Raw genomic sequence first — 25020 nt, 5'->3', positions numbered from 1 at the left:
CCTTTTCTTTGGTCACTCAGCCTCTTCTCAAGCGTGGAGAAGACAGGAGCAGAGTGCTGTAGCTAACTGGTGAAGCAGAGTGTTCAGCTTCTTGCCTCTTGTTCATCCAGTGAGTGGTTTCCCTTGAGGACATTCTACATGTATATACATATGCATCTATACCTCTATAGAAGATCTTTGTCTCGGTACCTTCTCAGTGCTAGAAGAAAAAGCTGCTGTGAGAAACACTTGTCATGTGTTTATCTGCTTTTGTGTGTCCAAAGGATCAGAGGTGTGCTAACATCTGTCAGTCATACCGGCAGGACTTACTCTGAGAGCCTGTGAAGTGGTCTCCCCTCATTTCCCAGGGACCAGGAGTCTAACACACTCTTTTTTCTGCACTGTGCTTCAGATACTGATGAGCCAGAACCTCACTAAGTACATTTCTGTCTAATTCCACCTTTTAGTGAAAAATCCAGGTTGTTTTTGGCAGATCAAACCAAAAGATACGCAGGTTGTAAAAGTGCAGTATAGTATGAATATGGATCAATATATGTGAACTGGCTAAAATTTAAGGTCATATGAAAGTAGCCACCATAATGAACTTCTCTTCAGCGCAAGAGTTCATAAGAGGACAAAAGTTTGCTGCTTTCGTATTCTTTTGACTGGTAAGTTTGGGATATTGCCAACAAAAGAAAAATAGTGAATTGTCCTCTCTCTTCAGTGCTACATTTAGTTAGTTCAGCTGGAGACTAGATTGAATGCTCACTAAAGCTGTTAGTATTGTGGAAATCATTAAGATGACTGCAATATTAAAAAAGATTAACTACAGTTATGGTACCTTTAATATTCTGAGAAGTTACTTTGAAATTGATACCTTCCCATCTGCTGTGCTTTAAGTAATAACCAGACCCAATTTCTTCTTAAAGGCGAAACAAGAAATGGGGTACTTAGTTTTGGAGAGGTCCTGATTTTTTTTTTTTTTTTAACTTTAAATGGAAGAGTAGGACTACAGTCAGCCTTAACAGCCATTTAACATAGATTGATATGTTATGGGGCAAGTAAATTTTTCACATTTATATAAATGGTATTAATTTGATTTTTAGGGAACAGTGAAAAATAAGATCAATTTTCAAATCAATCAAAGAGGGAAAGTGATAGAGATTGGGAGAATTTGCTGGGGGCCAGCAAGGAGCCTATTCATGTACTGTTGGCCTCTGGAATCTTGATTTCTGGTAGAAATTTTGCCAACATATAAAGTATAATGAAATGTGTAAGAGTGAATAATTTTATTCACCTTCCCTATGTAGAGAAAAATAATCTGTCCTAAAATATTACAAATTTCCAATTTCCATCTTTATTTGTTAGGGGTACAAGGCAATCTGTTATTGCTTTCTTTTGCATTAGTATTGATCATCATTATTTTAGGAGTCTATCAGCTTAAGAGAAAATTTATATTAGATATAAGTAGGTTTGAGAGTGGGCTAGTTGCAGGGTTTCTCAAGAATTGGCAAAATACAGTTTTGGTAGAGCCTTGACTTAGATCTCTACAAATCAAGCATTTGAAAAATTAAGAAAAGCTGCCTTTGTGTCTTACAATTCCTCTGCTTCTGAGAATATTGTTTTAAAAAATAAGGGTGATGAAGTAAATTTCTGTATTACAATAATGCAAGATTTTCTCAGTCAAACTATTGAGATGTAACAAGGCTAGAAGTCAACTGATGCCACGCCACTGATGCTTCCTATGGAAGGCAGCTAATTCATAAAGAATATTTAACTTCATGTTAATGTCAAAGAATATGTACTACAGACATTATCATCACAAATTGGGTTCTTCTTCCTTCCAAATGAAAATGGTAGTATCTAAAGCAGACATGGTGATAGGAACCCAAAAGACTGTGGCTGTGACTGGTAATATCTGAGATGACACATGAGTATGGAGAGGACAATTTCAGCAGGATCAATGTTCCGCCAGTTTTTCAGAATGATGTGTCAGACTGTAAATATATAGTCTGGCTAATAATGTGCATTTGGCTTGCATCAGGAAGCCAGTTTTTCTGGAAGTTGATCTGTTAGCTTTCAGGTAGGCATTAGCCCTACTGAAGAGGCATAGCAGGGGATCAGAAGATAGCTCTGATTCATTCAGGATGAGGGAGAGGCCGTATGAATGGATCAAGATAAATCATGATAAAACCAATGGAGGGAAATAATAATGGCAGAATTGAGATTAGGACAAGAGGTCATAAGTACAGCCAGATCATATTACAGCACAATGACTATGATTTCAGGACACCACACCAGAAAGTTTAGGTGATCACAGGAGCAATTTGGGTGATTTATAAATTAGCTGAAAAGAAAAATCAGGTAACTATTCATTTGGAGTACGCATTCATTGAATTCTATGTTGTGTTCAAATTTCTGACTTGAAAGGGAATATGATGCTGGCTGCTCTAATGGAAACAATTATTGACAATGTGAGAATCTGGCTGGGGTAGAAAAGCTGTTGCCTCACTGTAGTAAATGTCCAGTGAAGGTAATTATTGACTAAGGAGTTCACTTTATGATAAACTGTAATCAGAAGTGAGAAGGGAACAGAAGACTGCAAAGAAGGTTGGGGCTAAGTTCGAGTTGAGATACAGACTCCTTTTTCTATTTTCAGTCCTCTTCAGGGGGAAGGGGGCCCATGGATCCCAGGAGTGATGCTAAGGCCATGTTAGCAGGGTGGAGGGCTGATGGCAGTTTGCCACCACGTGGTATGGATTACAAAGGAAGTATGACCTGCACTGGACGAGTCATTGCCAGATGGTTCCCAGATGTGTTATTTATGAAGTCATGGCCTACTTAAACCACATTCCTGGTGTCTTGTCTTCTTTTCCTGCAATGTCCAAAACATTAATGAAGGAATGTAAGAGAACTAAATAGCAGACCAGTTGTCAAAAACCAAATAGCAACAAAAATCCTTTCCTGTCTCTGGATATATGTAAATACATATTAGATTAACAAAACCAGCTTTAAACAGCTGATCCCTGAAGAGTCATAGAATTGGCTTCCGTAGTGCATATTAAGGACAGAACTTATCTTGGCCTCATCAGTCCCTTGTGAATCTCTGCCATAAAACTTTGCACATTATCCTTGATGATTCTGTTCTTATATCTTCTTCCTTCAAAAGGGCCCTCTCTCCCCTAACTTCCTCAATGTAGAGAAAAAATTCTTATAAATAAAATCTAGGTTATTCCTTAACGTATATACACCAAGCTAATCTGGATGAATGCTGTAGTGTTTGAGATGATCTGACAATGTCAAATATAGTTTGTGAGTTGATTGGTTGGTTGGTTTGTTTGCTTAAATTAGTCAGGTTTGGCAACAAGCTGACGGGACTGAGTGATCATGCAAGTTTCTTACCAGAAGGTAATTTATTTAGTTTGCATAATGTATCTGAGGCAATGCAGTAACAGTTGGTGCATTTGAGCAGAATTTTCTATTGCTTTTGTTGGTCTGTTTTTGTCTTTTGTTAGAAATGGATGGAATATGATTTGTTTTTTTCTGTTGTTAGAGCTATGAGAAACAATTCCTGAGTCAGTGCTAAGAAGGTAGAAAAGAACACCACAAACAAGCTAGTGCTTTGTAACATCCTAGAGACGGAACTGTAGCAATATGACTTGACATGCAGAATAACATCAGTTGGCACAAGTTTTATTGATTACAACCTATCATGTGATGGGCCCTCAGGTTTTAATAAATAAGCCAGAATTCTACTGGTATAAGAAATAATGGAACTAAGTTTAAAACAATTCAGAAATATTTATTTTGAATACAGAAAACTCATGACAGGTTATTTTGTATACAACATTTTTATGCAGATATTCAAAATAGATAGCAACCTGTTTGCTTTCTATTGACAGAAAGTATGCGATATATATTAACATTGATTTTCATTACAGTGATCTAGGTTGCTTTCTCAATTTATTCCCTTGGTGAGCAACTTCTGTAGGTGGAGGCCAGTGTAAATGAAATCAGAATATGTCCATAATATGAAACAGTGTTGCAAATCTATTCAGGGTCAATGGCATTTTTCTATTTATATAGTATACTACTTCAATGTAGATACCAAGAAAAATGAAACTGCTATAACTTATTTCAGGCAAATACAATAGTTCAAACAGCACAAAAGGACGTGTGTGGCACATTTTGCATATGTGCAAACACTTGACAGATAAAGAGAATGGTCATCTTCATTCAGACAAAACATTTTGGATCATTCATCTGACTGCCAGCTATGTTAGAAGGAGAGAAAAAATGTATGGTTATCATTAAAGAGAAGCCCTGGAATCTGTTAGTTTCTTGTTAGAAAGATTAAGCTTTGTAAGTTAATACTATATGAAGTAGGGAAGAGAACTGTTATATACTGAAATATACTTTTAGGATGAACATATGCGGCATTTTATGCATATATTAGAAGACAGAGAGCTCGGATATCGAGAGCTAATAGTTTTACAAAGAAGTCAGAGAGTAATTTATTGAAACAAAACCAAATAAATTACCTGGCTTTTACCATTGTTCAAAATACAACCTTCTTGCACAGATAAGTAAGCTTGGTTAAAATCGTTTCTGAACAATAACGACAGGCAGGAAATAGCAGGTCAGCTGTATCAATATTCCCACATGTCGAAGTTAATTGAACAATGTATTAATTATTCCAGATATTCTTACGCATCCAATTCTTATAAAATTTACATTTCAAAATAATGGACCAAAATAGTTTATACTTATCTTTCCTGATTTCCACTTAAAACCTGATTCCAGACAAAAGGTACAAATTCATCATTGTTGTAACTGTACGGCAATTACAACAGATATGATCAGCCTTGGATTCATCCCAATATATTTTTATGAGGAGAGTACACCACAATTTCTTTTTTTTTTTTTTCATAGTAAAACTATGTTATACTAGGAGTGGTTCAGTTGTAATGCAACATCCATTTGAGTGGTGTAAGAACTTCATTAATAAAAGGAAGCACAGTTCTAATCCCAATTTTTAGTTCTTAAGCCCACGATACCTGATGACAAAACGGGTCTACCATTCTTTACACCTTACTTTTAGAGATATCAACAAGGACAGTGCAGTTTGGAATATTATGTGTGAATACATATGACAGCAGTTAATGAACTGGCTGTTAACTTAGTCTTTCCATTATATCTTTCTCTGCCATTGCACTATGATGACCTAGATTGAATTTCCTATTGCCTTAGGATTTTCTGCTGCTCCTTGCACAGTTTAGAGTTCGCTTCAATTTCTGAGTATTCGTAACAGCCAGCATGCCTAAATAATTTCCTGTTGTTGGAAGCACAAAAGAGCTGGTAAAATAGGGAGAGAATAAGGGAAAGATTCTTGGAAACAATGAAAGAAGAGAACTCAGAACATTTTCATTAACATCCTCATTAATGATCTGGATGATGGGGCAGAGTGTACTCCGAGCAAGTTTGCTGATAACACAAAGCAGCGAGGAGCGACAGATACACCAGAGGGTCATGCTGCCATCCAGAAGGACATCAACAGGTTGGACAAATGGGCTGACAGGAACATCATGAAGTTCAAGAAGGGGAAGCTCAAAGTCCTGGGGAGGAACAACCCAGGCACCAGTATATGCTGGGGGCCACCAGCTGGAAAGCAGCTTTGCAGAAAAGGACCTGAGACTCCTGTGTGAGCCAGTAATGTGCTCTGGCAGCAAAGGCAGCTAATGGTATCCTGGGCTGCATCGTCAGCAGGTTGAGTCAGGAGAACCTTACCCTCACCTCAGCACTGGTGAGGCCCCACCTGGAGTACTGTGTCCAGGTTCCTGCTCCGCAGTACAAGCGAGACATAGACTTACTGGATAGAGTCCAGTGAAGGGCCACAAAGATGATTAGGGGACTGGAGCATCTCTCCTGTGAGGAAAGGCTGAGGAGCTGGCACTGTTCAGCCTGGAGAAGAGAAGGCTCAGGGGCATCTCATCAGTGTATATAAATACCTGAAGGGAGGGCACAAAAAGGACAGAGCCAGGCTCTTTTGAGTGGTGCCCAGTGACAGGACTAGAGGGCAAAACCTGAAACACAGGAATTTCTGCCTGAATATCAGGAAACACTTTTTCACTGTGAGGGTAACCGAGCACTGGCACAAGTTGCCCAGAGAGACTGTGGAGTCTCCCTCCTTGGAGAAACTCAAAGGCCATCCGGACACGGTCCTGGGAAACCAGCTTTAGGGGGCCCTGCTTGGGCAGGGGGCTTGGATGAATGAACCCCGGAGGTCTGTTCCATCCTCAATTACTTTGCGATTCTGTGACTTTGAGTGAAAGGAATTCACTTGAATGAAAGTGTGTTTCTCAGGCTACTAACTATACTATTGTACATAGGATCAAAGAGAATTAGATTATATCAAAATTTGTCCATTTTTTTAAGGTTCTTCAAAACCTGTCTTTATAAATAGAAAGTCCCACTTCATATGGAAGACAATATACTTCACCATTACATATTTTAAGAAAGCTTTTTTTCCTCTCCATAAGATCCAAAAACATAACCATGAAAAACCTAGTATCAACCTCCCACTCTTTTTGTTAACTTTCAAAACTTTGTTTCATAAACTTTTTGTTAGTGTTTTTTCAAACTTAGTAAAAATTCTAAAATTACAAAATGGCAACATTTACCATGTCAAAAGATTTTTAAAAATCCCAAACAGAGTTCTAATTTAGATGCTTTTATCAGCCTTCGTTTTTAAATGTTGGGCTGCATTATTGACAAGATAATTTGCAGAGCATTACTCATGCCATTTAGCTTAAGAGTCCTTACTGTTTCTTATTTCCTTTTGGAAATTTTTAAAACAGAGATGATTACCCAAAGAACAAGTCAGATCCTTTATCACAGTGAAAATTGCCAGTAATAGATTAAATGCATAGATATTAGGAAAACATTATTTTAAAGGTATACATACAAGAGTGTTTGTTGCTTTACATGGTGGTTTTCAAGGGTTTTATATAAGTTCTGTTAATAATGCATGTTGTTACGTATTGTGCCATCTGACTGAGGAATGTAAAGAAAGGTTGAAATCTGAGACAATATTAAAATACTTTAGAAACTTTAAAGTATTATAATAGTTATTTCAATAAAACTACTTCAAATATTTCTTCAAGAAGGAAACAATTTGGAGTTCAAGTTCAGCGGCATAATAACTGAAAACGTATAACAGTACTCTTATTCCCATCACTAAACTATAGATTAGGGTCTTTTTCAGTTGTTGCCATTATAAATCCCTGTTCCCAGGGGTGCCAGGCTATCATAAAAATTTGCTTTGGGCAATGCTTTGAGATAAGTTCTTCAAATAATGCATAGGGGATTGGCTTGCAACTCTCACTTGTGTTAATAGGAGCTATCAAGGCAAATCTCTCATGGATTCAAGGGAGAAAAAGCTCTAGAGTATAAAAAGTTTCGGCCTGAGGATTATTTGTTTTTGATATATATCCTGATAAAAACATGCTCTAAAATAAAACACTTCAAGCTAGTGATGTCAGATATTTGCTGGGATTGCTAACACTCAGTAGATCGCGTTTAACAGAAATTCCACTGATGAAGCCTGCAATATAAACTATTTCCTAAACATTTATGGAAGATAGAGTGATAGTTTCGATGAAGAAATATACATTTTGAAGTCAATAATTTATTATTTTATGTAATTAATTACATAGAAAAAATGTTAATAAACTTTTCTATTTTTCACTGTCAAATTCAAAATGATGGTTGAGCATCACTCAGATGGGCACCCCTTGTTCTTTAGAAGTCAAGGGTATAGGCTGGTGTGGCTGATCTGAATATAAGTGCCTCTTAACTTCTACATGCAGCTTCACATTTTCCACTTTGATGTAGGTTACAGTGGTAGACCAGCCCATCTTCCCTCTTCTTCTGGGAGAAATTCCATTCCCCTGATTCCAACAGCTCACGTTTCATACAGTCCATCCATGAATCAGGTCAAGGGTTTACTATAAATGAGTATGCTGGCAAAACAACTTGACACACTTCATCTTCTAAAAAATCTGGCTATGGCTATGCCTCTGGTCTCTGCATTCTCCAAGTAGCTAGGCAGTAAAACATACTGGAAGCTTCCACTGAGAACCACAATTTTCAGGTCTCCTAAATTCTCCTAGTAATTTACATTAAACGTACAATTGTCTGAATACTGAAAAAAACTCCAACCAAACCCAACCACTACACAGACACATCAACTTCATCAGCTTCAGTCAGTTTGGAGTAGTAGTTTAATTTTATGTGTTCTAAATCATTCCTTAGAGAAACCTTTTTTCACAGACTGTTGCAAGACTGCAGGGAAAAGAAACATTAGCCTTCCAGACTGAAGACCACTTTTGTGAACACCATTTTTTCTGCCAACACGTTCTACATTCTTTTTCTTAGGTAAGGTATTCTAAAAGAACAAAATTATGTCAGAGGTAGACTATATCAGTTCAAACCAAGTACTTCTTTAACAGAGTTACACGACTGTAAGCGCAGCAGACGGGCTGAGTGAGGAAAGTAAGCTATTCTGCATATAATATGTGCAGCTAAGCATACTCTTTGTCTTCTGTACGCAGTTATTTCAAGTCCACTTCTTTTTGCCTCTTTTTGTTTCTATATGTCTTTCTGGTAAACAGATGGCAGAAGCTTTAAATAGTACTTCAGGTGAAATCTCACCAACTTCTACAATAGTATTACTGTTTTCCTGCCTGTACTGCAAATACCTTACTTGCCACAACCTCAGATCATATTTATCATTTTGGTAGCCTCTTCTCATCGGTGGTTCAAACATTTTATGTGACTCGTTAATAGTACCAAGCATTATCTTCTTTCTCTATTATTTCCACTCTATAAGCACCAAAGTCTTGCTATTAGTCCTAAATCTCACACATCCTACTGTTGCATGTCATCCCATCTCTTTTACTCCAATATTCAGTTATCCATTTTGCTCTGTCTGATAGACTGGACCTCTTCTGTGCTAATCCCAATTTAGTATCATTGTAAACTATTTTACTTTTCATACTAACAGTTTCCCCTAACAGTATCACCTGCACTCTTTTCCTACCCATATTAAAATTCTTGTGCTAGTCTATCTTCATTAACTTAACTTTTAATTTGCCCAGATATATTTTAGCTACTACATTTTCTTTGCCTAGAAAACCCGTTACTTTAGCCAAGAAAGGTACAGCATTACCCTGGCATGATGTGCCTTTGCTGAACCTACCTAGAAGTTTATTTCACTTCTGATTCATATAATTAATTATACTTTGGCCCAGAGTTTTTCTAAAATCTTTGTGAGGTAAGATTACCATGCCTGTAATTATCCAGATCACATTTCTCCCTTCCTTAATTATATGCAACATGTTTGTTTTTCTGCACCAAATGCAATATGACTCACAGTCTGATGAACTCCTTAAAAATACTTGCTACCAGAGTACTTTTCTGTGAGGAAATATTGAGTTCAACTTTTAAAACAAAACCCCAACATTTCTGTGGTCATGTGAAAAATGAAAAATGTGGAAAGTTATGAAATTGCATTTTGCTGACCTCTTTGCTTTGCAATGGGTATCATTTAACAAAATAAATAAATAAATAAATAAAATGTATAACCCATCTGGTTTGAATATAGTCTATCAAATGTAAATGAGACAAAGGATTAAAGCTACAATTTAAAAGCTTAAAAAACTAGAAGGGATTATTTTTAACCTTAGGACAGCCCAGCATTTAAATAAGACCAATTGGAACTGGGAATGAATATGAACTCTTAATTTTATTGATCTCTTTATACTGCTGTGCATTGTTCTGAGTCACCAAAATATGCATAGCTTCTGAATAGCCTGACACTTTGCTTTGCATTCCATGTTATATTTTAAGAAATACATATCATGTATCACTTGCTAATGGTTTCTGTGGGAGGAGATGAGTAATTAAGGACTTGTGAAATTGGGGCAGCATACGTTTTTATAACTGATAACATAAACTCACAGGATGGCTGCAGTTCAACAAAGGGCTTAGCTTGCACTGTTCTATAAATAAGCACAGGAAATTAGATTAAAATTTTAAAATTAGATTGCCAAGATTTTCAAAAGTGACCATAGGTTCCATGTCTCTTGCTTTGGGTCCTTCATTATGAAGGACTTTTCGGAATCCTGATGTTTGACACCTTTTGAAAATACTTGTTTTAGAAAGCTTTTTATTTGTCCCACATAAAATTTATAATACTTTTTTGAGAAGGATTTAGATAGACTTGAAAAAAACCCAAACAGAACAAGCAGGACTAGTCTTTCAATTGTATTGTTGGTTAGACATGTTATATATAAAAATTATGGGATGTAAATTTTCTTTAAAAAGGTGGATTATAGTTACTCAACTCCATCCATATTTTTTTTTTAGTGTAAAGCATATATTTGTAATATTGATAGGCACAAAGTGAGCCTTGCAGTTCCTTCCTCTTCAGCATTGTTTTGCAGTTTCAGTTAGAAATTTAATGAATGTTTAAGTTTCACTGATTTTCTTTCCTAAACTTTGGTAGAACATCAGACAATGCTATTAATAGTCTTGGAAAATTTATCTGGGATTTGTAAATAAACCAGTCCTGTTGTTTGGGGCTTAGATGCTGAGTTTCAGGCAGAGGAGGGATGAATGGAGACATTTTTCCTCCTTCAGTGCTGAAAAAGATGTCTGGTACCTGATAGCATCAGGCAATCCACTCTATACAGCTGAGACACTAAGGCAGACTTGTAACCATAGCTTATGACTATGTTGTGAGATTCCAGGGTACTTCCCAAAACCCTTTGAAAGCTCAAACCATGTTTTGATTTGGTGTTGGAGTGGAACCTGAGCACTCCACTCCATCTTACCACTATTTGGTTTCCAACAGAAGAAAACCAAAGTGGGAGGGTGAGAAGGATACTGGTGTGGATGACAGGGGCAACAGGGAAATTTTCAAAATACAGTTTACCTTGACATCTAGACCATGTTTCCTATGATAGATCCAATTTTTAGGAAAGTCTGGAAAATGCTCTATACATGATTTTCTCTTTTGCAGAACAAGAGAGTTGGAAAGATCCCGAGCATGTATCTCTTGCATTTTTACAGCAGAATAAAGCAAAACCCCAAGAGAATTAAACTTTACTCCCCTTTTCTTAAATTCCAAAATCTCTTTACACTCAGTACTATTTCATTGGTTTAATTGTTTATGAAAGAAGAGTAAAAAATAGCCTTGAAGATAGAAAATGTCCTAATGCATGTCACACATGAACTTGACCATAAATTAAAGGTTCATAACACAGTAACAGACAATAGTAAGAACAAGAAAAATAATTGTATGTAAGGCTTGATTTTTCTTCTGCTGCTGTTTGAATCTTTCCTATTGCCTTCACTACTTTAAAAGTAGATCCTTACAGAATTTCTGTGCAACACCTAAAGGCTTATCTGATACCTACATTTGACCATTGTACAGGGAAACCAGCAACATGGACAAAATATTTCATGAAAGAGGAATTTTTAAATTCTTCTTATCAAGAACATTGTCAACTGCATAAAAATGGAGACTGACTATGCCAGTCTCTCTAGTCTCTAGTCCTGCCCAACTTCCTTGAATTGCCAGCCTGTGTAAGAGGATTTGGGACACCAGAGGAAAAAAAAATAAATGGGCAATTATTACAGTTGTCATTGGAAACAGTTTAGATGAGCTATCGGGTGAGTATGGTTTTTGCTGTTCTGGTGGTACAGATGGCAAGAACAAAAAAATTTTGTGGATAAATGTGCAAATTGGTAAGTTTTGTCAAAAAAAAAAAAAAAAAAAAAAAGACTAATGGAGAGGATGCTACATCTGCTATGAAACTGTCCTTTCACTTCTAGCCTACCAGGTGAGATCAGTCCTAGGGAAACTGCAAAGGAAGTTTGTCACTACGAATAAATTGCGGTTTGAATTGCCAGTCCTTGTTAGATTCCTTCCTTTTCTTTCTCTCTTCTGTCCCTAATAGATAGATATACCTTTACAAATAGCAGCACCAAAAATTAAATACCCAGACAGGACTTGGAACGGGTCCGTGTCCTGTGTAACTCCACTCTTCTTGTGATGGTGTCTGTAAAAGTGTATTGATGGCGTTGTACACTGGGGAAACTCACACAGCTACTCCTTCTGCCAGTCCTTCTGTGTCTCACAGGCACAAACTCATACATTTTAGTTTTATGCATGAAATTTATGTAGTGTTTGGAGAGTAAAATTAAATGCTGTTTAAGATAACAGTTGAACACTATCAACAGCTTTGAAGGTGGGAGGGAAATAGCAGACAAAGCCACATTTACTTTGATTATACTGTCTCACTGCTCAGCTGAAATGAAGGAAATGCAACTCCCAACGCTGTTCAGAGAGAATCTGAATGCATTTGTGGATATTTTTATGCAAGTGGAAATAAAGACTCAGAGCAAATTCACTGTGTGGAGGAGGAACTGCACAACAGCAAATCTTTGTACTCAGCTTTTGAACCTTAAAGCCAAAGTTCCTGTGTGTGCATGTATACATTGTAACTCATCCAACAGTATATATACTGTATGTTAGGTATATATACAGAAGATTTCATTATGAAAAGTATTCTAAACTCTTAATGTAAAACCTATTTTTTTGCTATGTGATTGACTGTACTGCAGTTCCAATCTATGAGGCAAATAAGTAAGAAGAAGAATGTCTTTAAGTTGATAAAACAGGTATTATGCAAAATAGAAGGTTTTGTTTTTTCAAGAATAGTAGATGACTGTTTCCTTACACAGTATATTAAGGTCTACATTCTCAAAGGGTCTTCTGGACTGAGGCCCAGAAAGTGAGTGAAGTGTTGTATTATAAGTTAAAACAGAAGTAATTTTGCTGTTACTAAAAAAGATAGTATGAAGTATTTTGTCTTGTGTCACTTCTCAGAATTGAACGTAAGGGCACAAGAATTTCTGATTTTTATTAACACACAGTAAAATAAAATTTTACTGTCTGTGGTGAACCTCTCACAGAAAAAAAATCATTTGGAAATGATGCAACTGAATATAATTTAGGTCCAGCAGATAAGAAGTAAAAGACAAATGCAGAACCTATTGCATTCAATGATGCATTGAATGCCCTCAGCTCTTATTGTTGAAAGACCCAGTTGCCATTGACATCTATGGAAGTTGATCTTTAGTATCTCATAAGTGCTGAACTCCAAGAAGAGATACAGAATTAGCAATCAACAGAGGTAAGAAGAAGAGATATTAATTGACAAATTATTTCTGCCAATGTAGTACTCTATTAACTTTTCAGTTGAAAATAAAGGATAACTTGCTCCCAGTGAAAGCACAGTGATGAACCCAACACAGAAAATAAAGAAATAGATCACTAAAAAGACACATCTAGATGCTATAAATACTTACATATTTGGCTGCTGTCTCCCCTGCAGCCTAATCTAGAGCTGGTGTTAGCTCCTCATAGACATGTATGAGTTGAACTTCCAGGAGGTGGAAATCACAGAAATCAGATCTCTGACTTCTACCCATTGTTATATGAAAAAAAATATGGATATAGGCAGGTGCACCACTTACTACCTCTTTCTAGGTTTTATGCATGACTCACGGTTGTCAATGCATGCTTGGAGATCCTGGTATATGACTACTGAAACAGGAGACATAGGTAGAAGGATAGCTGCTTTATAGATCCCAAGTTTTCTTAGGCACAAGGTAGGTATTGGCATGCTCTGCTCCCCCAAAAAAGCTGTACTTTGGGGCATGTATAGTATCAGAGTAATATACGTATAAGAAATTTGCTGTGGCAATGAAGCTACCGGTAGAAAGCAAGGTGCCTAAATATTTTGTGGAGGTTGTGGATCACTCTCTTGGTCTTAGGTGCTGAAATACTTTCTTGAATATGTTCTTAGAGCTTGATAATTTCTGTTTAAGAACTAATATCACATTTATCTTATTTACTATTTAGTCTTTTTTGTGTATATGAAGTTTAAAAAATATTCTCCTTTAAATGTTCCTAGGAAATGACTAATTTCTACATATCTGCTTTTTCACCCATGTAATAGCTATGGAATTCAGCTGGTAACTGCTTTCCCAAGATTCCTAAGAAGAGCAAACTCTGCTACATGTTTCAGCCAATAACTCACCCGAGGTGCAGGAAGACAAAGAGTGCACTAATTTATACAGACCATTACCTTGGTTTTTCCATTACACAATAGGAATAAATTAATTTTGCTAATTATTGATTGATTACTCATGTTGTATTTCTGGTGAGTTTGGATTCATTAACTAATATAAGAATCCAAGACTTGATGCTAAATTAAATTAGAATATAAATGAAATAAGCAATCACAGAATAATATAATACCATATAAATATGACTAAATAATGATGCTATCAAAGTTCAAATATATTTCATCAGAGTTTGTAATTTCTATCAAGAAATAATAAACAGTATTTTTTTCTTATTTACTTTTCTTTTTAGTAGGTGATAAAGGCACCATTCAAGAGAGGAATCTGTAGTGCTAGTCCTTTCCAATTTGCCAAAAAAGCTTTCTTCAGATCAAAAGTAAAAAAGATTATTGAAGGCACACTTGTAGTTCTCTATTACAAGCTACCAAGACATTTCCTTCCTAATTTCATTATTTTACTGGAGAGTGGAAAACTATCAGTTGTACACTGTATTTCTTATATTTTTTCAAGTTTGAGCCAACTATTAAAATAACGTAAATCTATTTTGCTTTTAAGTGAAGCACTATTTCAGGTTATGCTTTCTCTGTGTAAGTAGCTGTCATTTCAGCTCACATCACCAACAATGTATTTTTCCTGCCTTATAATTGCTTTAGGCATGACTGTTTTCTCATTGCATGCAACTACCCTTTTCATTAGAAATAATATGTGCCGTACATAGAAATAAAACAATGCATATAATACATTATTAGAAATATTTAAGTTAGAATTAGCTAAGTGATGGCTTGGTAAAAAGAAAGGTCTGGATTTATTATTTATCAAGTAAAACCACCATAGAAATATATTATGCTTTTATGACGATTCCACATTAAAAATGGAATTATCAGTTTATTTCAAGCTACCATTATTTCAAGAGCACTTTGTAATTCCTGTTCTGTTATTACAGATGTTTTTTCCCTCCTTCCTTCCTTGCTAAGAAAACTTAGCAAGATTTGTATCTATGACAAGCTTTTGTTGTTACTAGTAGGAGGAGTGATCAGCAGCCAGACATGGGACTAGTATCACATTTCTGTCTTCTGCAGGTGGACATTAGCATATAGGAAGCAATTTATTCATAACATTAAAATTATTTTACTTGATTTGGATGGACAGTCTTGTTGTTTCCTTGTCAAGACAGCTACATGAATCAGTAAGACTGAAGCTGCTACGCACATGAAGCCAAGGCAGTCATCAGTGAGCTCTGTATTATACATCACCACTTACATCTAAACGTGAGAAAGGAGAGTCAATGTCTTGTAATTTCAGATTCCTAGCTACATAACATTCTTGGACTCCTGGTTCGCAGAACACAAGAATCATAAATCTTGCATGCAAAATATCATGTTAGTTGTTTTCAGGACATAATACCTGTTTAAATTGTTGTAACACAAATTAAATCAACAGGGCTATCGCAGTAGACCCTGTTGGAGGACTTGGTTCAATACATCTTAGGATCCTTCTGTTCTGGGTTTAATAAGTTAACTTTTCATTTAGGCTAAAGTTTCTTTACCATCAATTTAATTTATTGCTTAATTATCTCTAATTTTAATGTGCTACACAGCATCTTCTCCAGTATCTCACCTTTAAATTAATTCGTTGCTTCCAAAGCAATTCGTTCATCTTACCTCAGTTTCAACAACATGCCTACATGAGACTCTAATAGCTAAATCATTTCCTTTTGTTGTTCTTTGTTTTTAGTCTTATTGGACTTGCACACTGAAAACATTTTCTCTTGCTTCTCAGCATCTAGGAGCTTCTAATCAAGTACTTATGAAACCATTGTGTCCTTCAGTTTTAACTGCATGTGTTAGTTGGCTTTACCTTGAAGACTTTCAATTCTCATTGGCTTTTCAACACATAAATTAAATGTTTCACCTGAAATTTGATAGAACATAGATGCTTTCAATACCTTTACTCATTATCTGTTAAGTATGTTCATTAATCAACATTTCCTATTTTAAATAAAAATGTATTATTCTGACACTTGTGATTATGGTCTCCTAGCAACTTTCTCAAACCAGCCTTTTTCATTTCAATGGGTATAAGACCAGAAAAGAATGAAGATAGCCTTAATTCTGTATGTGGTTTAATCCTTTTCTCCATGTGGTATAACTTTAATTTATTAAAGGAGTTGATATCTGTAATTTCATTGGACTAATGATAAAGTACAGTATTAAGCTTCCATTCTACATGTCAGTGTAACCTGTATCACAGAAAGAAAAATCTCTTCCCACATATTCACTTGGAGCCTGCAGTTAGCAAGCTGATTGTTTTTTCAGACAGAAAGCTCCAGCAAGGCATCTTAAAGGAAAAACTTAATTCAGCAGGATTTTTCAATACCCCAGTAAGAATCAACTTTTCTTCATTTTATGTGCCGCTCTCCTCAACTCCAGGAGGCTGCATGAGGTAAATTTTCTTGTCCCCAGTTGCCAAGTACCCTCTCCTTTTTCAAGTCCTCCTTAAGCTTTTCTCTGAAATTACTTCCTCTTCTTTTTATTTCTGTCCATATGTCTATAGCTTTTTTCTCCCAGACTATATTTTCATGTCTTGTCGCAGCTCATTCTTACAAAACTGGGTAAACTCTTCTCCTTAGGTGTCTGACCTTACAATCTCTGGCACCCTGGGGGACAGCTGCACTGCTTTCAGAAGAACAGGAAAGTTTATAATGCTACTACAGCAGATCCTAAAAATAATAGTTAATAAATCACCATATAAGTGTGTATATATATATATAGTTGTGTACGTATATACTTATATATGAAGAAATGCATTCTTCCTTACTATTGGTGCAATTTCTCATTCTTCACCACACTTGAATTTAGGACTGAACAGATCTCTTTGGCACTTACTCCATAGCTCCATCTTCATGGATACACAAGGAAAGCAGGACTAATGACAACATCGGTGTTCATGCTTTCTATGAATACCAAAGCTATCAATTTAAGTATCTGAGCCTGTTCTTGAATTTAGATTTGTTAATCATCCTTATTGTTTACAACATAGTTAAATACAGATATAGAGGATAAATTCTGTAGCTCTCTGAAGGTGTAGGAGACTGGATTTGCTCAGGGCTTTAGTATGGGCTCAAGACTTTGTTTTTATAACCTGCAAAGGCCAAATACAGGTAGCTTGAGTGCATTGTTCTCTAGGAGGTATGCCAAATTCAGCTTTTCTTTGTTGATACACAGTCAATGTCCTGGTCCTCTGTGGTTTGGAGCCAGAAATAAGGTTGAAAAGAAAGAGCTTAGGAGACAGTTGTGCTTAAACCCAGTCTAGGCTTTGCCGCAGTGTCCTTGCACAGCAAGAACATGAATGGGCATGGGGAGATGATTTCTGTAGTACCATTCTTAGCAAATCATATGGATTTATCTTGGAAACATGGGCAACAGCAGTTTGAGGTCTTTTGCTTATTCTAGCAGTCACAGGAGGGAAACAACACAGGGATTCTGCCCTGGAAAGAAGTGAACTGGAGAAGCAATAAAGAAGCAGAGAGCACTCTGGGGGCACTCAGAGATCCTTCTGCAGAATCAGTGATGCCAAAGTTGGAGCTGATGCTCCTTTTATGGCTCCCTAACTTCTAGTGGTGTTCATTTTCCATGGAGGTTAGTACAAGAAGGCAGCACACATCCTCTGTCTGTTTTTATCCATTCCTGATATCACTGTACAATCTGTGAACATAGTTGCAATACATGGGAAATGCTTATCATGTGAAATATACTTGAAATTACATAGAAGTTAACTCTCTGTAGTTGTTTCTAGTTATACATGTAAATATACTCAGCTGAACCCAAGCATTCAAAGCCTTCTTCTGAGGGACAGTGAGTTTACTAACACAGATGGGGACTGTGCCATGTAGCCTGGCCATAGTAACAAAAAACCCCAGGTCCTGACTGGTTTGGTTTTCTAGTATAGACATAGTGTGGCTGTTAAATCTGGTGAAATCTTGAATATAATCAGGTCAAAAAACCCCTCAGTTGGATCCAGATTTTACTGTGTTCTCAGTCTTTGAACAAAGGGTTCTACTTTAGGTTTTTCACCATTTTTTTCAGCATCAAATTAGATACTATTTTTGTGGATACAGATAGAAGATTGGATCTTGCTCTGCTATTAGTTCCGTGATTCACAGACATTTGAAGAAATGTTCTCTCATCATGCTACATTAAGAATAGTAGTGATGGAGAAAACAAAATGTGAAATAGAAGACTTACAGCAAGACTTAAAGCAGTATAAGCCAACATTTACTTGCTGACTTAATCTGTGCGTTTTGCTACCATAAGCTGCTTCTCTAAGGGCTAAATTCAACCCCGTCTGGGAGTTATCAGTGAAATTCATTGTCCCTACTGGAAAAGAATTCTTCTTTCTGGTTCTTTGTGCTTGCCATCTACTGTTTTGGTTTCTCTGCTTCAAACTTTCTCCATCCCTTTTCATTTTCACCTGAATATATTCTTTCCTTTGTCTCCTTTCCCTCCTTCAGCTATCAGAATTTGGTATCTACATAACTTAATGCAATGGAAATACAGTCGAGTGGATTCTATAGGCTATACAGAATAGAATTAAGCAAAATTGCATACACTTGCAAAAAGTAGCTTTTAGGCCCATACTTTTTTCTGGCTCATTGGGATAAACCAAAATTGAATTAATAGTTAATTATTGGTTCTTATAACAGTAAACTCTAATTTAAAAATTAAAAAAAAAGAAAAAAAAAGGAAGCCTGTTTTAGATAATGAAAATTAGTGGCTGATAACTATGGGAAATTTCTAAATTTTGAAGTATTAAGAAGGGAAGCAGAGAAGGAAGGAATGAAGAAGGGAGGGAGAATGGAGAGAGAGGAGAGGAGAGGAGAGGAGAGGAGAGGAGAGGAGAGGAGAGGAGAGGAGAAGAGAAGAGAAGAGAAGAGAAGAGAAGAGAAGAGAAGAGAAGAGAAGAGAAGAGAAGAGAAGAGAAGAGAAAGGAGAAAAGGAAGAATGAAGGAAAGAGAGACAACTATGTAAACCAGTTACATTTTGTTTAACCTCAAAGGAAGATTTTTCTCTCCTGCAAGTTATTCACTTATGCACTTGCTATGGAATCAGCATTGTGGGTAAGTTGATAGCCTGTACAGGAAAGGAAAGAATGGCAAGCTGATTACTTTATGGTTATTTCACAAAACTGATGAGACAGCAAATGATATTCAATCCTATTAAAAAGACTAAGCACAGCCTTTTTACCCCCCTTTTTAAAAAAAAAAAATCCTACATTCCTTGCACTGGGATTGGATGATATGATTCTACAATTCAGGGAGTCTGGAAATTACAGAACATCTGCAACGAAATTGGTTTTCAGTGGAAAACTGATGAATCACTTACTGCCAATGACTGGAAGGAAAAGTACTTGTTTATGCCCTTATGTAATGAATTTTTATGAGGTGAAGTTTGCTGTTTATAAAAAATATACTTTCAGTTGCTCTAGATGTAAAATAATAGAATTCAGAATTTAGACCAATGCATTACTGAAAAGACAGTCACTAGCAGAATACCATCTACTTACAAAATGCCAAAAAAGGGCTTTTACTTCTATAATAGAATTAAAATTTCCATCCATCCTCTAAAGTCTTACAAGAGAAAAAAAACTATCAGGGACAATATTAACACTATTACCTTTGTTAACATATCTTACAGTAAAATGAATTCTTTTATCAAAAAACCATGCATTCTGCTTCAGAAAGTAGATCTGAAACATAGTATAGAAGAATATCATGCTTATGAGCAATTCCTCGAAAAGCAAGCAATGTCCCTCTGTAATCATGGACAGCCAAGCACCTGCTCTTCCTTGCATGCCCCTTCATAACAATCTCTTGACTGAGTTAAAATCAAGCATTAAACTGGTAGCTCAGGGGTAAGAACTGACCATCTGAATGTGAAAAATAACTTTTCACAATCAAATTATGTCTTGAGACAGTTGTATGTCTGCAAATTAATTAGTGGAACTAGTTTTGAGAATTTAACTGAAATAATTGGTTTATTCTTACATTGTGTGTGTGGGAACAAGAGTTGAGTTTGTTTGCTACGATCTTTTCATTTCTTTTAGTATCTTGAGATATTTCAGTAAAAGATGTCCCTGTTTGAACGTGATTTCTTTTTGGATCCTGCCAAATATTTCCAGGAATAGCTGCAGGGGATTGGAAATTGGATCAATTTATAAGTATATTTTTATGAAGATGAGGTGGCCCTAAGCAATGGTGCAATGAGCAACCTGCATTGCTTTGTGCCTTGCCATACATCTACCACCTTTGAAATTGTTACACGGTGTCTGCTGTTGCTCCTACCAGTTGCAGGGATTGTGAAAAGGATGTAGCTGAGAAGGCATGCTGCAGGTCCATCTATACCTTCTGCAATGGCAAGGTTTGGTTAAACCTGGAGACAGCTGGCCAAGCATGACTTAACTGTTATCCTAGTTTCCACAATGCATGTAACAGAAGCTGTGCCACTTGGCTAATTGCCCGTCTCCTGCTTGCATTTGCAGCATGCTCTGGTCATTTAAGCATTGCTTTTGGAGAAGAAATACCATTCACCACATGGGACTATTTTGTCCTCCATATATGGGATGAAAGCGGTGAGTGCAAAGCTTTTGCATGGGAAAGCCCCTCTTCAAAATCCTCATGCTGCTTACCCTGAAGCCACAGTCCTCTAGAGCTCTGATTTTTCTGTCCAACACCACTCACTGCCTCTAGCCTGGCCCTATTCTGATCCTTTGGGTTAATACGGACCAAAGCAGGGATGGGTTGTTATTCCTGATAGCGCAGTAGTCATAGCGATGTTAGAGCCCATTGTGAGAACTATCCTGAAGCAATGGTAGTTATTTGCTCTCTGAACCTATCTTTGAACTGTGCTTTGAACCATATGACTTTATTACGTGGGGCAGTCCATGGGATTCATAATCTTTGGTAGGAGTCTACATCAAAGGAGGCTGGAGTTAGAAACTATCAATAAATATTGCGCTCACATCATATAGGCTTTTGCTAATTACAGAGACTGTTTTGTGGATATTATAACTGGCTATGGTAGTCACTCACATGAGAAACTTACCTACTTAAGTACAAACAGACTGAAACCTTCCTTTCATCAATGCAAAAGTATTTTCCGAAAAGCTTACTTAGCTTCTGGGTCTGCATCGTCAACACTCCTTCTTATGCCTTGTCATGAGTCATGCATCTCTACCCAGATAATTTGGTTTCACATAGTATGTTCAGTCACGTGTTCAGTTCCTGTTGTGGTTTAATGCATCTGAAAGTAAGATGGAGATCACCAGCAACAAACTGGGTATCAACATCCAGAATACCAAGCCCATTGTTGTATCTTACTGCACCACGCACAGCCATGACTAAAGAGCTTACATCAAGACAGTACAATAGGAGGGGATTCCTTCGAGTAATCACATAACAGACATAGACCTGATTTAGGGCAGAGCAAGTTTCAAAACTCTTTGCAAGTCTTTAGTGCTAACAGATTCCAATGTAAGAGTCAATCCTGCCACAAACACTATGTATTGTTGTTGCTTGTTGGAACAGGCACTCTCCTACTTGCCAGGCCCCAGAGGTTGCCCTGCCTCTTGGCAGAGAAACCTGATCTTTTCTGCACCCTGTCTTCAGGTTCCAACCAAGATGAAAAGTACAGAGGGCAGGCTAGCAATCATGTTAGGGAATCAGGTATATTTATATATTTATAAATATATATGAACCTATAAGCCATGACTTTTTTTTCCAGTAAGACAACGTATCTCTGAGGAACATCCTTGACAGAGTTATGGCACCAGAGGTATCCTTCCTAAATGTACAAATAATTTAGAGATGCTAGGTCAGGCTCCTTCCTTGGCACACCATGTCCTGATAAACTAGTAAGGTAAGATCTGTAAACAAGATGGCACGCCAGCTATTGACAAGTATCTAAAAGCTAGGGGACACGACACGACACTTTGGTCAGTTTAATCAAACCTGGCAGTTCTGCAGTCAGAGGTTAGACAGAAGGTTGTAATGAATACGGAAAATGGCAGAAGAGAGAAGAGTCAGTCTCTTCCCCTCTCCTGGGCTACTCCAACATGCTATGATTAGTTCTCCATTACAGCTCTTCCAATGTAGCATAATGCAGAGCAGTTACCAGGCTGACAACATGTTGTTCTCTGAAGTATCTCCCTGAAAGCAGACCGATTCCTTTGACATGAAGGGTAGCACACTGGCCAACTTTACCGTACTCTGCACCAGTCTGTTCTCTTAGACTCGGGGTCAGAGAGGTACGCAAATAGGGGGTTTGTATTTATTAAAAAGTGCCTGCAAGATCTAGAACTACCCATACCTGCTGTTGCACAAGTTCACCTGCACCTCCTCTCTTACATGGGTCTACATGTTGTGCGCAGTGAATGGACAGTTTGAGCAAAAGTACAAAACCCCAGGCAAGCTCCAGAGAATAGAAAAGATCACTGCTTGGCCTTAGGAGAGGCCCTACAAGTATGTCTGTATGTCTGCATAGTCATCTGGTCCCAGTGTCCCAGTCTGAGATGGATCCCTCCACAGATGCCTTTTGCTTCAATGCCATCTATTTGGTCACCTTGTCAGGCTTGCGTGAGATCCTGCCTTGGAAATGGGCTCCCCTGGAATGGTGGAAACTATTAAGACTGCAGTAACAGTTTAGGTGGTTGTTTTGATGGCGACAACATGGAAAACCCTCTTGGGAGGGTGAAGGCAGGCAGTTGTAACCTACTGGATCAATGCTACTAGTAGTTTTTCCTGGGAATGCACAAAGGGTTGACATCCAAAAGATAGGAAGCATCATTTTGAAACTGCTCCCTGGTGGTTTTGGTTGTATTCACTGTGACTTGCAGTAGCCTTGGCTACCATATTTTTGTTATTATAAATAAATGACCATCAGCTTTAATATTTGTCATGGCAATAACAATGATGCTATCCTGTGTGTCCAGTCATGCCACAATATTCTCTTCTTAATACCAGCCAAGACAGCTTCCTCATAAACACGCAGCACAGTGTAACAGTTGAGAATGTATTGCTATGATTAGTCTGCTCAAAAGAATTATTAAAAAGATAATTTGCTTTGGAACCTAAAATTGAAGAAACTTTTAAAGTTAACTGTAACTATAAACTAGTTTCTCACTTTCCATTTTAGTCTTATGAATACTGAAGTATGAAATCACCTCACAGCCAAACCATTGAATAAACTCAAAAAAAAAAAAAAAAAAAAAAAAAAAGTCTCTCAGGAAAAAGGCAAACTTCAGAACCTCCTGTTAAGAAGTATCTTTTATTTGTCAACTTGGTTTTCATAAGAATGATACATGCCAGAAAACAACTGTAGTAATATTCTCAAATAAGGACATTCATTGGATTGTATTTAGGAAATATATTTCTTTCATCTTAATATCTCTTCACTACTTTGTCCAGATCATTCTTGTCCATCACATCTCACACTTCAGGAAAAATAAATAAATATATCCAGGTCATGCAGAAATCAAATACTATGCCTGTCATTTCTTTTACAGAATATTTAAACTCCTGCTTTTAAGTCTTCCATAACATCACTTAAATGAGACCTCTCTTAAAGCATATAGAGTAGATGGAGTGGTAGTGGGTCGCTGAAGCAAGAAATCAGCACTGACTACTTTCATGTAGTAGTCAGCCTCCAAAATCACACCGTGTGACAACTGGTAATTCTCACTCAAATGAAGACATGAAAAGTTTTCTAATATGTTTATTAATTAGTCTGTTTCAGTTATGGCTTCATTATTTTTTATTTCTGATACAATGAAAATGTTCCTGTAGCACACAGACACAACAGAGCACAAATAAAACTGTTAATACAGGGCTGAAACTCCTATCCAGGACTGAACAAGAGTTCTGGTCCTTTAGCCTTCTTAAATTCTAGGCATTTACCTTTTTCACTGACACACATATGACTGCTCAGAAGTACATTCTCATGGTAGCTGAATACTAAAAACCTTTTGTTTAGAGAAAATGACTGAAGAGATTAACATTCCAAAATAAATTTTATTCCCTCTACTGCAGGAAGCATCACCAGATGTATCTTAATCATGTGTTACAGTAGATTTTTTAAAGTGAAAATATAATGCTTATGAGGACAAATTATCAATGCAATTAGTATGTAAAATTAATTATCCTTTGATTAGCCTACAAATTATCTAATTTTTTTCCATCATATCTTCAAGATTTTTCTGCACTTCATACATCACAAGACACACCAAAACAATATTACAATATAGAAAAGGTGTATTTTCAACTTTACAGTGCCATAAGGAAGCTGCTGAGTATTGACTTTGGAGTCCTAAAAAGATAATGTGGTAGCAAGTAGTTTTTCAATATGCAAGTTGAAACCTTGGTCTCATCAATCTGAGTTGTGATGACAACTGAGCAAAGGTTTCACCACATGGTAGAATAAAAAAAAAGTAATAAAAATTGTATATCTGACAAAAGGAACCACTCTCTTCCCAAACCTTCTATTTCTGTGAGATGCATGGTACCTGCTTACTTGCATGGAAAATAACAGAATTAAAGCCACACCTTAGGATCCAGGATTTTGGGGTAATGCAAACTGTTTATTTATGCCGTAAGATATAGACTTTACAAACTTGATCAGTGCTATGGGCTACAAACCTAACACACTGACGATGAAATACCACAATAGTAGGTCAATGCTTTGGTATAATAAGCTATCATAAGTTAAGTATCAAAAGTGCAACTCTGGAAGACGACCAGGGAAGCCAAGTGCAATATAGCACAGCCAGTAGAAA

The 25020-nt window shown here is 36.8% G+C and overlaps 1 protein-coding gene across 2 annotated transcripts in view; it reads right to left on the bottom strand.

Moving 5' to 3' along the window:
- PEX2 (peroxisomal biogenesis factor 2) overlaps window positions 1-25020 on the bottom strand; it is a 347720-nt gene that overhangs the window by 299545 nt on the left and 23155 nt on the right. The gene's annotated exons all lie outside the window — the stretch shown is intronic.

The sequence above is a fragment of the Balearica regulorum genome, chromosome 2 (assembly GCF_011004875.1).
Source record: "Balearica regulorum gibbericeps isolate bBalReg1 chromosome 2, bBalReg1.pri, whole genome shotgun sequence".
Lineage (NCBI taxonomy): Eukaryota > Metazoa > Chordata > Aves > Gruiformes > Gruidae > Balearica > Balearica regulorum.
This window is presented reverse-complemented; position numbering and strand designations above follow the sequence as displayed.